Here is a 19,544-nt window from a genome sequence, read left to right on the forward strand (position 1 = left end):
TTTCAGTGTTGAGCTCAATCTACTATTGATTCTAAGGCTCTGAAAATCTTCCTTCCTTCCTTCCTTCCTTCCTTCCTTCCTTCCTTCCTTCCTTTTTTCTCTTTCTTTCTTTCTTTCTTTCTTTTTTTCTTTCTTTCTTTTAATTTTAAGTATCTTTTTATTAAACATTTTAAAAAATACAAAATACTGTTTAAGCTTTGATTTTACAGTATAAAGGGAGGGGGGAGAGACAAAATAACATATATATATATATATATATATATATTGGAAAACCTCAGGGTAGCTGGTTGGCCATATCAAATCCAAGGACATTTAAAAAAATCCAGTACCACTGAGCCACCCCTCTGAATACGCTGTGCCCCATCGCTCGCTTTTGTTCATTTAATCATGTTTTTTAATAGTTAATTGTGAATTGAGGTTTTTAGGGGAAGGTGGGAACGATACAATTAAAACATACAAAAATATTATTATTTATTATTACTGATTATTAGTAACCTTCATTTTGAAAGCGCTGTAAATTTACACATTAAAATAGAATTAATAGTACATTAAAATAGAATTAAATTACTACAATATATCCAGGGGAAGACAGGTTGGCCATATATATGTATGTTGTGTGTCTTCAAGGCATTTTTGACTTATGGTGACCCTAAAGCGAACTATCATGGGTTATTCTTGGCAAGATTTCTTCAGAAGGGGTTTGCCATGGCCATCCTCTGAAGCTGAGAGAGTGTGACTTGCCCAAGGTCACCCACTGGGTTTCATGGTCCAGCATGGATTTGAACCCTGGTCTCCATACTTGTAGTCCAACACTCAAGCCACAATGCCACATTGGCCATAGCAAAGTATAGTAACATCCCAAATCCACAAAACGATGTTACCTTTATTGGGACAATCTTCGCTAGTTCAGTACATACAATCCAGGTATTGTATTCAAAACCATGCATATTTCATTTATCTTCACTAGTTCGATACATACGATCCAGGTATCGTATTAAAAACCATGCATATTTCATTTGCAATACAGGTTACCTGACATTACAGACACATAAAAGTAGAAATGACATAGTTATTGTGCCTTTTGCTTGGTCCAATAAAGGTACACTATCATCATTTTGTGGATTTTGGGTGCTATTGTCTAAGGGTCTGGTTTACATCTTGGTGAGCAAAATCCTTAGCCTTCCTTGACCCAATAAAATGTTTGTAAATTAAGTGTAATTACATGTATTTCAATATATTATTGGATGAACTAGCTATATGCTAATTCGTAACATATGCATACTTGGGGAATTGACTGCCATGTTTTAAGCTTTCGGGCAAAGCTTCACAAATGCTAAACCAGTAGTAATCTTGGGTGCCCAAGACTTAATTTTAACCTCTTATGTGAAAGCCTCTTTTTTGCTTTAGGACTGCTGTTTTGGGCTCCTATCCACTTAATCCAGGATAGCCTTAATCACCCATAAAGCCAGGAAGAAGTGAGTTGCTGCATTTGCAGATAGAGCAAATTAATCCACAGCTTACCTTTGCCCCCCACAGGTCTCTGAGGACGTTATCAGACAAGGGAAACTGGAAGTATCATCCAATGGCAATCCGAACACAACCATGGGGTTTAACGTTATTGCGTGATAGACTACCACATGCAATTTCGGGCAATGGCAAGCTATTTTCGGGCAATGGGAAGTCAGTTCGAACACAATTCGAATTCACGTGAATTTGCTCAGCCAAAAGCAAACTGCTGTAGTCTCTCCTACATGCAGGCATCTGACTAACATCTCCAATTTCCCCCCTCCTGTTTGGTTTGTAACATCTTGCCTGATGAAGAAGCCCACGGAGCTTTGAAAGCTTGCAACAAGTATATTGTGCATTTCGGTTGGCCAATAAAGGTGTACCCTTTGACAAGGTTATCACGTTTTGTCCTCTGTAAATATATGTATATTATTACTATTTATTAAGAAAAAATACAGTAAAGCAAAAATAGGGGAGTAGGAGAAGGAATATCCTATTGCTTAAACAGGATATCATTCGGTGCTTCCCTGCATTGTTTTCTTAGGTAAACAAGAAGTGCAGGGACCATGTTCCCTATTTTTCAATGTGGGTTGCATTCCTAGAAACCCCACAAAAGGGACAATCTTCCTTGAAAACAAGCTATACTGCCCTCATGTACCTTGTTCACATGCAGTGAGTTGTATTGTCTCTGCCAAAGTGCTGTCAGCTAGCTTTTTCCCCCAGGAAGGCAAAATGAGAGAGCAAACGAGGCAAATTCTTGGATTGTGTTTCTTGGGCTGCATCTGCACTGCAGACGTAAAGCAGTTTGACCCTGCTTTAACTGCCTTGTCTCCTTCCTACAGAATCCTGGAATTTGTAGTTTGTTGTGGCACCAGAGCTCTCTGACAGAGAAGGCCATCTCACAAAGCTACAAATCCCAGGATTCCAGAGCATTGAGCCGGGGCAGTTAAACCAGTGTCAAACTTTATTAATTCTGCAGTGCAGATGCAGCCCTAAAGGTTTCTGGGAGTATGATCCATTTTAAAGATGAGGCACGTGGTCACCTAGAAAGAAGATCTGTTGTTCAACACATCTGGAGGGCCCTGGAGTTTGAAGAAAGCTCACCTATATATCTTCTACCTCTGTATGACAGTTACAAAACACAGATGTGAGCCTGTAGGGGGGTTTAATATCAGGACTCCTTTGCTTGAATCCCTAGATTTAAAGTCTGCTGTTTTATACTGTGACACTTATACTAAGGTATTGATAGTCTGGCAAGGCAGCATTTTTAAAAGCCTATTCACGCATTCTCAAAACAAAAGAGCTGGAAGAATTCCTTCAGTGTTTTTCAATATCCTTGCTGTCCATATCAAACACCCCCTGCCCAGCCCAGCCCAGCCCAGCATCATAAACATTTCACTTGTAAGTCATCATAAGGGCCATGTCAGAGCTGATCAAGACAAAAGCCCTAAACAATCCCTTCTGGGAGATAAACTTGCCACCACTTGCCTGGCTGCAGGCAGAACTCTCTTGAAGTTACGATGTCTTATTTCTGGCAAACTTAGGGAGGCTTGTGTAAATCACAAGCAAATTTCACAGCACCCAGCAAAGAAGAGCAAGCTCACATTTCACCATTTGCCACAGATTTGTGCAATACAATCTTTCTGTCTGTGTAGACTTTATAATTTCCATTTGCTAGGGGTCAGAACATGAAAAAGTAACTTTGGGGGGTGACAGCTTCAGAATCTTCCAACCACAATCTCTCCAGCCAGACAGATCTGGTGACACACCAAGCTACAAATCTCAGAATGCCATAGCACTGAGTAGGGAAATTTAAGGAGGGGTCAAACTGCTTTATTTCTACAGTGTGGCAGTAGTCCTAGTAAATGTAACTAGAACTACCTGTTTTTAAGAGTTTGTTTCTGCCAAAACAAAGAGCCCTTCCACACCACACAATTATAGCACTATGAACCCACTTTTTAGTTGCCACAGCTCTATTCTGTACAAACTTGAGGGAACAGGACCTCCAGATGAGAATTTTAAATACCTCTCAGCTACCAATACCAGGCTTCCATAGGATGTTGGGATGGCTATTAACATAGAATCATAGCGCTATAATTATATAATGTGAAAAGGAGCCAGGATGGTGGTAAAGTATATTCTATAAAGTATAGTTCATATCTGTGTTGCTTTTTAGTTTTCTTAACTTGATGTGTTTTATTCTTTTGGTGGTTTCCTTATAAATTTTTCCAACTGAATTGAATGGGCAAATTTTCTTATTTTGGAAAGAACATTCAGTAAGGAAACACATGCAAATAATGCAGTTATATCTTGTTTTTTGGTTTCACATAGCTATCCTGAGAAGCATCTACACTGTCTGACACCATTTTAACTGCCGTGGCTCTATCCTACAGAATCCCGGGATTTGGAGTTTCATGAGGCACCAGCTGGCTTTGAAGGAGAAGACTAAAGGCCTTGCAAAACTACAAACCTCCGGGATTCCAGAGAATGAAGGTACAGCACTAAAAGTGGTGTCCAACTTCATTATTTCTATAGTGTAGATGTACACCATTTGGTTGGTATGCTAACAGAATGATGGAGTAAATGGAGTTTTTATCTAGCCCAGAGCAAAGTATGTTCAGAAGGCAGGGGCCATGTTAACAGAATGTGTTACTTGCATGCAGTCATCTTTCCTTCAAAGATCTCATGGTAATGTTCTCAGGGTTATTGCATGTGATCCTCATAACACGTCTATGAGGTAGATTAAGGTGTGTGGGGATGTGAACTCAGGCTGCTTTCACAGCCCAAGAGCAAAACTCTGAACTGGCCAACATATACTTGATTATCAGTCATTTCATCTAATGCTGAGTGATGACTTGCCTGTGCAAATGTGCCAACACAGATTCATCACCATTGACATAAATTTCATATCACACATTGTCAGCTCAAAGATAATACTACAAACATATACCCACACAGTGCATTTTGCTAGAAACCTGTTGCTTTTATTAATTGGTTGATGACAGTTTAATCCATCAACTTTAAGCTGTGTTCTTCTTTTTTTTTCCTTTTGGCAAACTGTTGTGTCCATAAGAGCCTGAGAGCAGAGCTTGGAAAGTTATAGTTCCAAGGCAAAACCCACTCCCAGTAGTTACTATAGTCCGCCTTATGTTACAATTAAAAAAAGTTGTCACATTGTGAAGTAGGATGCTTTCATGGCTGGCATCCATAGTTTTTTGTGGATTTTTCGGGCCATGTGGCCATGTTCTAGAAGAGCTTATTCCTGATGTTTCGCCAACATATGTGGCTGGCACAGATGCACATGATAGCAATTCAGCCAGAAACACCATACAAAGTTAACTGAAATATGAAAGTATGAAAACTGGATAGTGGAGGCTTAGAGTTGTAGAGGGGGTGATATTTACCTGTCCTGAAGAGTGGTATATGGCTCAGATGGCATCTGAGGCAAGTTCCTTGGTGTTCCAAAGGTCGTTGTGACCTCTGGTTCCAGATATGAAGATATAGAAACTCCACATACAGTGCAGGGGAGGCTGGTATGCTAACACTTCATTTTAAACAGGGAGCATAAGTTGGAATCCCATACTTGGCTCTTATGTACAGAATTGTTTTGCATTCATTTAATTTTGTGCCTTAAATGGCTGCAGTGAGGGGGGGTAAGGACACTTGGGGTGTGCAGATGTTGTGAATGACACCAGGCGACACCCTGAAAGGGGGTGACACCACTGCTTCTCAAACATCTACATGTTATTGCCACAAGTGTGTATTTACAAAGAACTACAATTGCGCAACTGTGCATTTCTGTAATTGCAGTTTTATTCACAGCTTGCTATTTGGCAATATTACTTCCTGAACCACCAGGATATCTCTTCTGCGCTGCTGCAGAGACTAAAAAATGGAACCATAATGCTTCAGGTATGTACACTAAAAGCGCTATTCTTCTGTAATTAAAGTAGAACTGCATCATTTTTGGTTTAGGTGTGATCCTCTCCCGTTACTGTTTCATTGCTATTTCACAATTGTGCAATTACACAATGGTAACAGAAAAAACGGGAGCATGACGCTTTCTCCCGCATGTAATAAACTCAAAAATTGACTCCCAGGTTGACTTATTTACAGCTCAGTATGGTAACTGTGATAGCAGCTCTTTCAGATTTCCCCATGCGGTGGGAAGATAGTTTTTTTTTTCTCTTGCACCAAGCAAAAACTGCCCTGAGTGATTGTTTTTAAACAAACAGAGACCCTCTCCTGCTGTCACTGTCTGGGTAAAGGCTGAAACCAAAGTTGAAACAAACAGCCTCAATTAGAGTCTCTCTTGCTGTATGCACACATACACACACTGAAGGAACTTCCAAGTTTTACCCTCGACTTATTGATGGGTCATGGCAAAATCCATAATTTTGGCCCCAAAACTTGACCTCGACTTATATATGAGGTCGACTTATAGACGTATATATACAGTAACTTATATTCCTATTATGGACCTGGCTGGGCTTTTGTCCCAGCTTTGCTGATCCAAGTTGTACATTTCTTGTTTATTCATTAATGTTGAACAGGTCCTGTGGGCAGCAATACACAACACTAGCCAGCAGATGGTGGTGTACTCCAGTGTATTAATAAAATAAGGCTACAGTCTGTTCCTTTTGGAAGAAATTTTCAATGGCTGGGCTGCAGGCAAAGAGCCTTTGAAATTATGATGATTTCTGTTCTTTACATTTGGCCTTCAGCTCCCATGAGCCCCAACCAATAGCCAGTGATTATGGGAGTTGTAGTTAATAACATTTACTGGGCTACAGGTTTCCAAGTTTGGTTTAACTGTATCGATACTGCTAGCATTACTGCTATTATTTCACACTCCACATTTCCCCTAGATTCCCCTAGATTCATTCATAGATGGAAGTGGTTCTTCTTTCTTTCTTCTTTTATTCTTGTCCTTTCTTTCTTTTTGGGGACTGATTTTTTTCCAAACATTTGTTTACAATAACTGTGTGGAAGTAAATCCATTTTAGACTATGTAGATTTCAGTGTCGGTACCTAACACCTCTTAAAGCACATGCCAAGAAAAAAATACTACCTATCATTCAATATTTGGATTGATTACTACAGAATCCCCATTTAAACAAAAGCATGTAATTAAAAAATATATATATTCACACTGTTTCTCCTAAAATGGCCATTCTTCTGATTCTGAAAGAGGAAAAGCAGGTCATGACTGAGTGAGCTGTTCTCATCATTTGGCTGGAGAAACTCATAATCCAAAGGAAACTGTTCCTGCCTATGGAGGTCCTATTTAATGGCTGTGGTTGATAACCAATGATTTTCACCAGATCGAGGCATTGTGAGTTTGTCCATTTATTTATTTCTGAAATCCTATTAGTGCTGGTGATCACCACAATGTTGGCTTGTAATGGATTCGAAAAGCGGTGTTTTTAAACCCAGTGTCCTTCTTTGTTTTCTTCTTCTGATCCTGCTGTCTAATCATTTTTATTAGAGACATCACACCACACATATTTTTTTTCCAGAAATGCAGTCCAAAATGAAATACCTTTACTACATGGGTATGAATCATATGGTCTTCCTGATTATTTCCATCACTCCTAACCAGCAGAGCCAGTGTTGAGGAAAGCTGGGATTGCAGTCTAAGAACATCTGGAACACTGCATGATTCCTACCCCAGTCAATCACAAAGTCACAAAATGATAGCAAGCTTTTGCGTTTTCCAGAACTCTTCATCAGGCTGGATGATGGAAGGAGGGAGGCTTGATAGTAGTGAAAGTGACATAATTGAATCCAGAATCAGGATCATCCACAATGCAGAATTAAAGCAGTTTGACATGACTTTCACTGCCATGACTTTATCCTACTGAATTCTTGCATTTGTAGGTTGGGGAGTTATTCAGCCTGGTCTGTCAGAGAGCTCTGGTGCTTCATCAAACTACGAATCCCAGGATTCTGTAGAATGGAATCGTGGCAGTTAAAGTGGTGTCAGACTGCTTTAGTTCTGCAGTGTGGATGCACTCTCAGTCTTACTTGGAAAAAGTCCATTGAAAAAATGGAATTTGAGTTGATTATAGAAAATTCATGGCAAATTTTCATGATTTCAGTGGGTTTTCTCTAAGTATAAGTAGTAGATCTAGACTCAATTGAGAATGTCTGTTGTGGTCTCTTTCTTAAGAGTATAGGAAAAGGCTGCAGGCTTAGTTGAATCAGGCTCTTCTCAGACCTATCCACATTTCAGGTTACCTACACTAGGGATGGGGCACACATGATGGCCAATTCCACATACGTGAAAAATAAAACCAGCAGTTTACTACAGCTTTCTCCCACCTTAAGCAAAACACACAGCTTGCTTGTCAGTTAATGAATGAAAGGTCAGAGAAAGCATTAAAAATAATTAATTGAGAGTAGCCAAATGGAGTAGTGTTACTTACAGAATTGAAAGAATGTGCATGCAAATAATACTTCATCTTTAGATGGAAGAACATCCTCTTGGTTCATTTTCAGATCCTGCTCTAACATGAATGGATTTGTTCATTTTCAAGGGGCATACAAAACCAAAAGATGTTTTTTTCATCTATAATGGGGATGCGACGAGAATCCAAAAGCCATAATTTGATTAGGACCAACCTAATCTCCACAAGTCTTCATTAGTCTGAAAGTTAGGCAAAGCACAATGGATGGATAACCATTGCATTTTTCTTGCTTACCTGCCTGATTGATTGGCTTGTAGACTATATTTATCCACATGATCCTTCTTGAGCTTTCAGAAGCCCAGTCCTGATCCCTCCTAACACTGATCTTGTCTTTTTGTCCCTATTGCTGCAGTGTGGAATTCTGTGACGGTGTTTTTTCATTTTTCTTTCCTCAAGGTTTCTTTTCTGGAAGGCTAAAACAATCTTCAACTGCAGCAGCAATATATGTATGAAATTAGAATTTCACATTTAAGAGGAAGACAGGCACAGTGATGTAATTATCTGTTTTGAAGAATATGCCTGCATCACAACTGTCTATATAGCCACACATCCCAGGAGCCTACCAAGAAATACAGGTGGCTGTGTGGACCCATATCTATTTATATATGTGTGTACATTATGTCAGTGGCTGTCCATGCATTTGTACATCGTACACACACACACACATATCGCTATTTAGAAAATCCATCTCCAGCTGCCATGAGGATCACAATGAAGCATAGAGGGGACAGAAAGCCTTTGCTATTAGCTGCTGTCAAGTCAGCTTTGAGTTATGGTGACCCTAAGAAAGAGAGACCTCCAAGAAAGCCTTGCGGAGTTGCACATGATGTTGTCATTCCTGCTCATCAAAAAGTTGAAGTGTGCTGAGTCTTTAAGCCCTGGTTCCACCACACAACCCACCATAGGTACAGTGGCAAAGAAACAGATACAGCTGCCTCTCTACTTGCAGGGAGAACCCAACTTCCCCCATTGGCAAAATGGAAAAAACATACTAGATAATCTGGAGCAGGCTGCCACTTGTTCACCGGTGACCCACAGGAAATTATAGTATGACTTCTCTGTAGACAATGGTGAGGTCAGCTTTCAAAACAGATATTATTTGGAATCTATAAGGACATTAATACAGGTGTGTATGAATTTAAAATTTCTAGGAGTTACAAACATAAGTACAGATTCTTTTTTTAAGCCTCAGTTTAACAGAAATTATCATAACTGCATGATTAGACAAGATTAAACAGTCCCCAAATAGGCATGTATTTTGGGTACCCATTTAAGAAATAGATTAGTTTTGAAGTGTTAATTTATTGCAGTTGTGTATGAGATACTTGAATTGGTCCATGGTGTTGTCAAAGTCCTTTCTCTCAAGAAAAACTCATTGGGCTCTATATTCATCGTTACCGGAGGTATGGGTTTCCATGCCTGAATCAGGATTTGAACCCTGGTCATAGTCCCATGCAAAAACCACTGCACCATGCTGGCTGTCATGATGGATAAGGTTTTTATCCACCGTCACAAAACTGAATAGAATCCCCTTCCATGCAGATTTCATTTTCATAGTGAAGAAAGAATGCATTTATCAGTATCGTTATTTATTTATGGTTGTATATCAAGACCTACTAGTAGTCCCTGTTACAGCAGACCTACTAAATGGTAAGTCTGTGCTTATGTAAATCCCACTGATTCAATAGTTCTATTCTTGTTGTGATTCTCAAGAGACGTTTGTCTTCAGTCTTTATTTCATAAGCAGTTGGCTGGTCTTAGCTTATGCTAAAAAATAGCAAAAGAGAAGGAGTGTAGAGAGGAACTAGCACCAGCACTTTTAAACAAGTATGTCTGTTATAAATCCCTTGCTAAGGGCCAGTTTAGATGCTTTTAATAGGCCCAGATGTAACTCCCTCACTGGAAACTGACATCTCCATCTTGTTACCTCTATGAACATTCATCTGTCACAGGACATCCTCCTGTTATGGATGCAGACATTGTCTATCATGTTATACATTTTCTCCCCTTTGCTCCAGCAAGCACCGGTGACCAGGTCCAGGGAACTCACAACATGATGGTGTCATGTGTTACATATTGTGTTTCCAAGACACAGCAGCACGATGGAAATCAAAGTTGATGAAATAGGGCAACATATAAACTAGAGCTTGCAATTTGGGGTATGTGTTTGTGTGTTTGGACTCCAACTTCCAGAATTCCCTGGCCAGCACGGGCACAGAGGGGTTCTGGGCATTAGTATTAAAACTGTGTTTTTCCCCCTCTAATGCTCTGATTTAGACCAGCTTGAAATTTGTGCCAGATAAAATCAGTGAGATTAGCAATACAGTGGAACAGCTGTACATCCAGATGTTACTGTGCAATATTGGTCATATCGTCCCAGAAGAAGCATTCTAGTTTTTAGTTTGGTACCAACACTATGGGTGCTTGAAGGTGGGCTACTGTGAACATCACAGCCGAAAAGACATCACATGGCTACTTTGTCTTTTCTTCTTAATGGGTTTTGGGGGGGGGGGGGCAAGAGGTTGGTGGAAAATTCAGGAAGTTAGCAGATGGAAGGCAGTCATCTGGACACACTCACACCCCAGTAAAATGATAGAACTGAAGCAGAGGGATTGCACAACAACAACAAAAATCTGGAAGCAGAATGGTGTCATTCCTTGGAGCCAAAAATGGAAGAGATCAGCTTAACATTTTCATCAAGAAAACTAAACAAACATCCAAGTGGAGAGAGAGAGAGAAAATCATCCTTGTTGCAACGTGCACCAATTTCCAATAAATAAAAATAAAGAAGTTGGACTCATTCTGAAATGTCCCTAGATCTGCACTCAGACTGTTCTATCAGAAGAGAACCAGGCACTGATGCCATTTAGAAATAAGTGCTATTGGGCTTAATTAAATTTTCTCCTGGCAAGACATTTATAGGATTATACTGGAAACAGTAGAAAGAACATTTTTGAGGGAAAATCAGTGTGGTCTAGTGGTTTGAGCGTTGGACTATGACATTGGGAGAACAGACTTCAGATCCCCACTCAGCCATAGAAACCCACTGGGCAAGTCTCACTCTCTCAGCCTCAAAGGAAGGTAATTTCAGATCTCCTCTGAATAAATTTAGCCAAGAAAACCTTGTGATAAGGTCACCACAAGTCGGATTTGATGTGAAGAGACATAAGAACAAACATTTCTGAAAGGCAAGGACAAAGAGTGGGAATATGTCTCTTAGGCTAAAAAATGCCTGCTAAATGCACTTAAATTTGAAGACTGCCCAAGATGACAGTTTAGTGATTTATCGCCTGGTCTCAAGTTCTCCGGGGAACATGTTAGCATGAAGGGAAGGAGATGGGCATAGACTTTTGGCAGCCAATGAGGCCAGAGGGAGAGTTGTTTGCCTACATATAATTAAGGGCAGGTGTCGGGGATTAAGGCTAAGACTGGCAAGTCCTCTGGAGTGGAAGGGATGTCATCCTCCATTGGAACAAGGTTCTGATTTTTGGCACGTTCAGATGAATTAAAAAAGAAGGGGGAAGAAAACTGACTTGGCTCCATGTTGTTGTTTTTCCTTCACGGACTTACTAATTGAGTTATAAAATTGTGTGTGCGTGCACGCACGTGTGTTTAAACAACCCAACAGTTTTTCCTGTCCAATTTCTGCTATGGCAGTCTGCTAATTAGGTTTCCAAAAAGATGGTGAGTCCAAGAAAGCCATTTGCCAACACAACAGTGTGTACACACAAAGGGAGGAGGGGGGAAAAACACCAAATGTTGGCACCATTTACTGAAGGAAGAAATGTAGATCGGTCCAAAGAGAGGAAGGGGAGCCTCACTTGAGGAACATGGGAGCCACTGCAGCCTTGGAAGGTCCTGCAGCTGGCCTTGGTTGGGCAGGATGGATGGAAATTCAAGAAAACCCAAAAGGGTTTTGATGAAGCTGCAATGTAGAACAGATGCGGGGAAACGCTGTGTCTTTGTTTCTCTGATGGACACTGTGGGACGGAGAGGACAGAACGTTCACTGACCACGTGCATCCTTGAGAACCAAAAGATGAAGGGTGGTGGTAGTTGGCTGTCAGCATAAATCAGAACAAACTCCACTGATATTCATGGGACGTGGACTGCTGGACAACCAACATAGTTACTAATTGCTTCCCAATTAATCAGGCGGCAGCATGTGTAGAGAACCCAGTGCTCAGTAACACAGAAGAACCTGCTGCCCCAAATAGAAGGTCCAGATTTCATATCTTGGAGTCTCCAGTTTAAAAAGGCTTCAGGCAAGAAGGCTGGGCACAATTTCTTGGCCTGTGGGCAGAATGAACGCAGACAATCTTGGGCTGAACTGAGTGAGTACATAAGGTGATGTCATAAATGCAAATGATACAAACCTTAATTGAAACAAGCTGCTCAGTGAGCTGGAATGTTGTTGACCAGCATAGTTCTTTATTTGTATAAAATCACAGAATCCTAGCATAGGAGGATGGCCTTGTAGGCTGCATAGGCCAACTTTGTGCTTCATGCAGAAAATCACTACCTGGTGCATCATCAGACGGATGGGTTTCCAACCTCTGCTTGAAGAGCTGCAGCTCCACCACCTCTTTAAGTTATTGGTTCCATTGTTGAGAGCTGCTATTATTGTCACAAATGTTTTCCCAACTGACAGATGAAATCTACCTGCTTTCAACTTAAGCCCATTAGACTCTGAGACAACGGCGAATTGTGTATTTTCCCCTCTTCTATGTGGTAGTCCTTTGGATATTTGAAGTTCTATGGATCACTGAACTTCGCTGATCACTGACCTCCATCTTAAGAACCAGAGAAGTGTGCAAACTTGGATCTAAGCAATAGATTTTGCAGCTGCACCAGTCAGCATCCATGCCAGTGCAAATATGAAAATGGAATTATTGGAACAATCTGTCCCAACAGCCGGTCCTTGGGGACTATTTCAGACAGAGATAGTCATGGGAGTAGGCTACACCTGCATGGCTGCCAATAAATGCATTGTTTTGCTTCATTAGAGTCTCATTGCTTTGTTGAACAAACATCTTATCAAGCTTCTGCAGACAGATCTGTGGCCTTGGGGCTTGTTTCTAGCATCCATGACTCATTATCATGACTAGCCCAAGACATTTTGCTGTTTGAAGTAGAAGACAAGTTTGTACCCCCACTTCACTCCAGGTACAGAAGTCCACCAGAGTAGCAATTGAATCTTTTGTCAGCACTGCCCATCAAACCACAGGCTACTTTAGGGGACCATTCACAAGTTGTGTGGCATACATGGTTCTGTCCTCTAACAGAAGGGGGGCAGCTAGGAGGATCCGCTAGGAAATTGCTACTTGAGAATGTAGCCTCAGTCCACGTAATAGTACACCCAACTCTGTTGCCAAAAACCTTTATAAATCTAGTCCAGTGAGCTATCACTGCACTGTATAGCCATAAATTCCATCCATTAATTTGTCCAGCATGTGAAGAACTAAAATTTGTAGTTTTGTTTTCCACTATTTGATTTCCCTTTTTTGTATATGTAATCTGAGGCTTAATATGATTTCCCTTTTCTGTCTACCATCACTGGGAGTGAGAGTTGGACTGTGGGATGGTGTCTGAGACTCACATCCCATCTCTATCTATACCCAGTTTGTTGGCTTGGTGAAGTCACTTGGGTCCTAGAGCTTGAAAAAGTTCCCTTTGGACGATGACTCCCAGAATCCCTCAGCTAGCATAACTATCAGTTATGACGGCTAGCAGATTTTGGAAGCTGTAGTCTAAGAAGGTATTTCTCCAAGCTCGTCTTCCATCTTGAGCAATGATGCACCCCTTTGCCACCAGGAATTCTGAAAGCAGACCATGAAGGCTAGAGACATCTCCAACTTGTTCTAGTGACCATGGTTATATTGCCTAAAAATAGTAGAAGGTCTGTTTAGCTAACCTAGTTGTGTTGCTGGGAGCCTTGGGAGGAGCTGGAATAGAATAGGAAGAGTGAACCTATGGAAGGAAGGAACCCACATAAGGTGTGGCTGGAGTCCTTTGGAACTGTGGGCAGGAATTGTGACATTTTATCTGCTTTCTGGAGGAACCTGCTGCTCCTGGATGTTGTCAGCAAGGGCTGACCTTGGCCTAAAGTCAATAAAGCTTAAACACCGAATAACAACCAAACTTCCCCCTATTTCTTTATTCCTACCTCCCAGAATCCCCTAGCCAGAGTTGTTGTCCAAAAAAGTGTCTTTTCCAAGATGTGTATTTTACCTAGGCTTTGCTGCACGTGGTGAGCCAGATCCTAACCAAATATGAATGATAGACAGAAAGGTCCATTGTGATAGTTGCTTTGCCTGGCTCTGTGTCCATGGATGTGCAAAAACTTGTGACAGAGCAGAGGCATGGAATCTTTGTCTCCCACCTCTCTCCAGGTGTTTCAGACTTCAGATCCCAGAAGGCTCCAACAGTAGGGTCAGTGACCAGAGATTATGGGAAAGGTAGTCCAAAACATCAAGCACTGCTGTGCTAGAGCCTGCTGACCTGGGCAGCCACCATCTCTTGCTTCATCTGATGGTATTTCTGGGGAAGGAATAAAAATACCTGGGTATTTTAGAAGCTCTTTGCTGCTCTAAGGTTCCATGGGTCTTCAAATATGCTCTTTAGGGGAAAATAAGGAACATTGTGATCTGGAGACCTACAATTTTGAACCAAACTATTGTAACTAGTTATCATCATCATCATCATCATCATCATCATCATCATCATGGTAATTAATAACTTAATGGGCCCTTTTAATTACTGTCAGGTAAGAACCTACAACCATCTTGTGTTTGGGGCCTTCTGGAATAGCCATTTTGTGGTTGGAACGATAAAGTTGATCCTGGTGAATTGCTCACTGATGAAGTGCTCACAACTCGAGGTTGCCCACTGGGCTACCATGGGCAAGTCACACACTCTTGGTCTCAGAGGATGGCAATAGCAAACCCCCTCTGAAGAAACTTGCCAAGAAAACCCCATGATAGGTTCACCTTAGGGTCACCATGAGTTGGAAATGACTTGAAGGCACAAAACAACAACAACAACAGGCCTACATCCATCTTGTGGTTGTAATAGTAAAGTTGATCCTGGTGAAATGCTCATAGTGCCAGAAAGGGCAAATACATTTCTTAGGGAGCCCAAAATGTACTTGCCCCTCGCACCTTAAAAGTATTCTCCTTATAGTACTCATTAGAGTACTGTCAAGACATCCCTCCTGTCATTTCTTTTAGGAAGCATGCTCAAGGACTGAACAGAAGAGAAATCCCTGCTGCCACCATCACATCAACTCTAGCACACACAAAACGCAAAGAATGCCTTTTGACACTAGTCCTCCAAGGAACCCTAGGAAACATAGGCTCCTGCCACACTGCAGAAATAGCCCAGTTTGGCACCCCTTAAACGTTGCTGTTCTTGTTGTTAGCTGCATTCAAGTTGATCTTGACTCATGGCAACCCTGTGGATGCGACATCACCACCACCACCACCATCATCGTCTTCACCATCGTCTTCATCATCTTCTTCACCTACATCTTCATCTTCACCATCATCACTCCTCCGTTTCCAAGCTGCCCTTGTTGTCCCGTTGGCCTTGGCGCTCCCCCATTGGACTTGTCCTTGGCACCGGGGTTGCACTTGGCATCCCAAGCCCCTCCAGTCCTCCTTTCTCTGGCAAAGCCTCTTTCCCTGCAAACAACCATTCATCCTCCCCTTCTTTGCTGCACGGTTTATGCCGATTCCTCTCCCCACTGAAGAGAGAGAGGGGCACAATCGTGTAGCCCTCCTGATGCTCTTGGAGTGCAAGACCCAGCAGCTCCAGCCTAGCTAATAGCGGGGACTGCTGGGAAGGGCAGTTCAACAAGATCTAGAGGGTTGAAGGGGACAGAGAGTAAGGGGTCTCTTCTTGCGTGTATCCCAGTTGAACAGCATCCTCGACCCCAACAAGGAGACCTCCAAGAAGGCAGCTGCGATCCCAAGGGGGCATCTACACTGCAGAAACGAGGCACTATGACATCGCTTTAAAGCGCGGTCACGCCATCCTATGGGACTCCTGGGATCTGTCATTTTACAAGCTCTTTAGCCCTGTCTGCCCAAACTATAAATCCCAGGGTTCTGTCGGATGGAGCCATGGCAGTTAAAGTAGTGTCAAACTCCATTATTTCTACAGTGTAGATGCAGCCCTAAAAGCACTTACTAGACAATCCCATTGAAGACTGGATTATTTTTTTTCCACTACGCTTTTCTCTTTGCAGTGCCTTGCTTTGCTGAGTTCTGAAAGGAAAGAGGATACAAAGTGGGTGGAAGGGGGGATTATTACAACAACAACAACAACAACAACAACAATAATAATAATCGGGATTGACGTGTGAGTAAATCTGTTTTGGATTAAGCCCTCGGGCACCAATCTTATCCCTGCTTTCCTAGAAGTGAGCCACATTGAACTCATTAGGACTCACTTGTGAGGATCGTGTCGCAAGGCTGCCTCTATGGCCTTCCGCTCCATTGAAGTCAATGGGACTTATTTATTTATTTAATGTACTTGTTTCTTTCATTTCGTTTGTATGCCACCTTTCTCCCCGGAGGGACTGCAGAAACAATCCAGCTCGACACCAGTTTAGCTGCCCTGGCTCAGTGCTAAGAAACACTGGGAACTGTAGTTTGGGGAGAAATTTAGCCTTCTCTGTCGGAGAGCTCCGGGGCCACAATAACCGACAAATCCCAGAAACCCATCTACATTGTAGAAATCATGCAGCTTGACCTCACTTTAACTGCCACGGCTCCGTCCTACGAGTTCCTGGGGTTTGTAGCTTTGTGAGGCACCAGCAGCACCTTTTGCCAGGAAAGGCTAAGGACTTCGTGAAACCAAAATCCCAGGATGCCTTAGGATGGGGCTGCAGCACTTAAAGTGGTGCGCTGTTTCTGCAGGGCGGAAGCACCCGACATCAGTGCTATCTGTTTCTGGACACGTTTCGGAAGGGGTGAAGATTGGTTGGTACCCAGGACCGTTAATTTTGGGTCTGGGGACTGGTTTGGGAGGCTGGCAGGCAACTAAACCAATCGGGAAAAGGATGGGGAGCACCCCAACCGAAGCACGTCTGAACTCTCCAGTCTCTTCAATGCGGGTTTCTGTGAATTGCTTGGGTGGAGTGTGGAAACAACCTGCCCATCCTTCCTTCCTTCCTTCTTTCCCTTCCTTTCCCTCCTCTTATCTTTCTTCCCCCTCCCTTCCTCCCTCCCTTCGTTCCTCCCTTTCCATCCATCCATCCATCCATCCATCCATCCATCCATCCATCCTTTCCTTTCCTTCCCTTCCCTCCCCTTCTTATCTTCCCTCCCCTCTTCCCCTCTTACTTACTTCGTTTTCATCCCTTCTTCCCTTCCCTTCCCTTCCTTTATCTTTCTTTCCCCTCCCTCCCTCCCTCCCTCCCTTTTCGTCCTTGCTCTCCTTCTTATCTTTCTTCCCCTCTGCCTTCCTTCCTTCTCTTTCCTTCCTGCCTTCCTTCCTTCCGCTCCCTTCTTATCTTTCTTCCCTCTCTCCTTCCTACCTTCGTTCCCCCCTTCCTTCCTTCTTTTCCTTTCCATCCTCCCTTCCTTCTTTCCCTTCCCTCTTCTTATCTTTCTTCCCCTTTCCTTCCTTTCCATGCATCCTTCCTTTTCTTTCCTTCTCTCCCCTCCCCTTCTTATCTTCCTTCCCCTCTTCCCCTCTGCCTTCCTTTTCATCCCTTCTTCCCTTCCCTTCCCTTCCCTCCCCTTCTTATCTTTCTTACCACCCCCCTCCCTCCTTCCCTTCCTTCTTTCTAAAAAGGTGGTTGCTGTTATGTGGACTTTTCTTCGCTAGGGATTGAGGTTGAGAGAGCGTGACTCACCCAAGGTGACCCAATAACTTTCTATGGTGGGCCTCTCACACTTCTAGCCCAATACTCAAGCCACTCCACCAGGCTATATCCTCTTTCTGTTAAAGTAGATGACCCTCAACTCTGAACTAACTGAATGTCTGGAGGAAGGCAACCATCAATGGGGTTCCCATCTTCCTCCTTAAGCCCCTTTGACCTTTGGGGTTGCCCTTCATGACTGCCCTGGACAAGTCTCATAGGAAGCCAGCAACCCTCCCTGGAAGGAAGCACCAGAGAAAGTGATTGTGAGCAATTCAAGTTTCCTAAGGCTTCAGCCTTTGTTTAGGAAACAAAACATATTGAAATATCAAAATTTTCAAAGCCAAGTCTGCTAGGGTCTAGCATTAAAACAGCAAGGCAGCAGAAACCTGTCTCAGGATGTTTCTCTGAGAACTCAGACTATAGGTTACATCCTAACCTATCTAACGAATAGAGGTCTTGTAGCACCTTTGAACAAACTGAAAGAAAGAAGCTGACAGCATGAGCTTTCCTAAACTTATGTCTACCAAAGCTCATGCTGCCAACTTCTTTCTTTCAGTTCCTCTCAAGGGTGCTACAAGATCTCTTTACATACTGATTCTAGAGACTATCACAGCTATGTCTGAATTCTAGCTAATGAATAGTACAGGTAAAGGAAGAAATCTTTATTCCACCATCTTTCTGAAAAAAAAGTTGAGAGAGTTGAAAAAATGGGGAGGCTGACAGGGCAGAACTATTTCTTTGTTTGAGAGAAAACTTCCTGAAGGAAGTGACCTCAATATGCTGAAATCTTCTAAGAGCAATTACTTCCAAGTAAGGTTGCCAACTGAAATAAGAGACAGAGCTCCTGTGACTTTAGCAATGGTGCAGAAAATGTTTCACTCCATATTGCTGAGTATGCATCACCTTCTGAAATGCTTTCTATCACACAACTGTCAAACCCCTTATTTTACCTGGCAGCCCTGCATCCTAGGGATCCATCTCTCTTTGGTGTATATGATCAGGATGAAAAGAAATATGTTGGTGGCCTGAAACAGTTCTGAATTTAAGTCCCCCCTTTTGAGGACTCTTCTGGGGATATTCAGGGGTATCCCTGTTAGCCATATCACAAAATCCAGTCACATCAGAAATCCACCCAACAGCGATACCTTTATTGGAACAACCGAAATGCACAATATGTATGTGTGTGTGTGTGTGTGTTGCAAGCCTTCAAAGCTCCACTGGCTTCTTCACCAGGCAAATAACGTGGAATAAGGGGTAATGGATGCACAAATAATGTGAATTGCATAAAGATGGGCACCATGTTCTTCTCTGCGTTTGAAAACCAGTTTCAGACCGCTTTCACTGCCTGAGTTCAATGCTAAGGAATTTGGGGAACTGTCAGTTCCCACGATTCTCTAGCACTGAGCCAGGGCAGTTAAAGCGGTCCCAAACTGGATTATTTCTGCAGTGTGTTTTGGCCCTTAGTGGAACACTCAGTTCCATCACGATGTCAAAATTAAAAGTACCGGTAGTAGAGGTGATATTCGGGACTAATCGATGGTAGGAAGAGCTTGGCAGTAACTGGTAATACTACTAGTGGCAGGAGTACTGTACTAGGACTCTTAACACGATCTAAAAACTCTCCCGTCCCTTCCATTGGGTTCAATGGGAGTTACACCGAATTGTCGCCGTTCGCAAGGGAGTGTGCTTAGGAAGGCA

This window comes from Sceloporus undulatus, chromosome 1, assembly GCF_019175285.1.
Source record: "Sceloporus undulatus isolate JIND9_A2432 ecotype Alabama chromosome 1, SceUnd_v1.1, whole genome shotgun sequence".
In the NCBI taxonomy this organism is placed as follows: Eukaryota; Metazoa; Chordata; class Lepidosauria; order Squamata; family Phrynosomatidae; genus Sceloporus; species Sceloporus undulatus.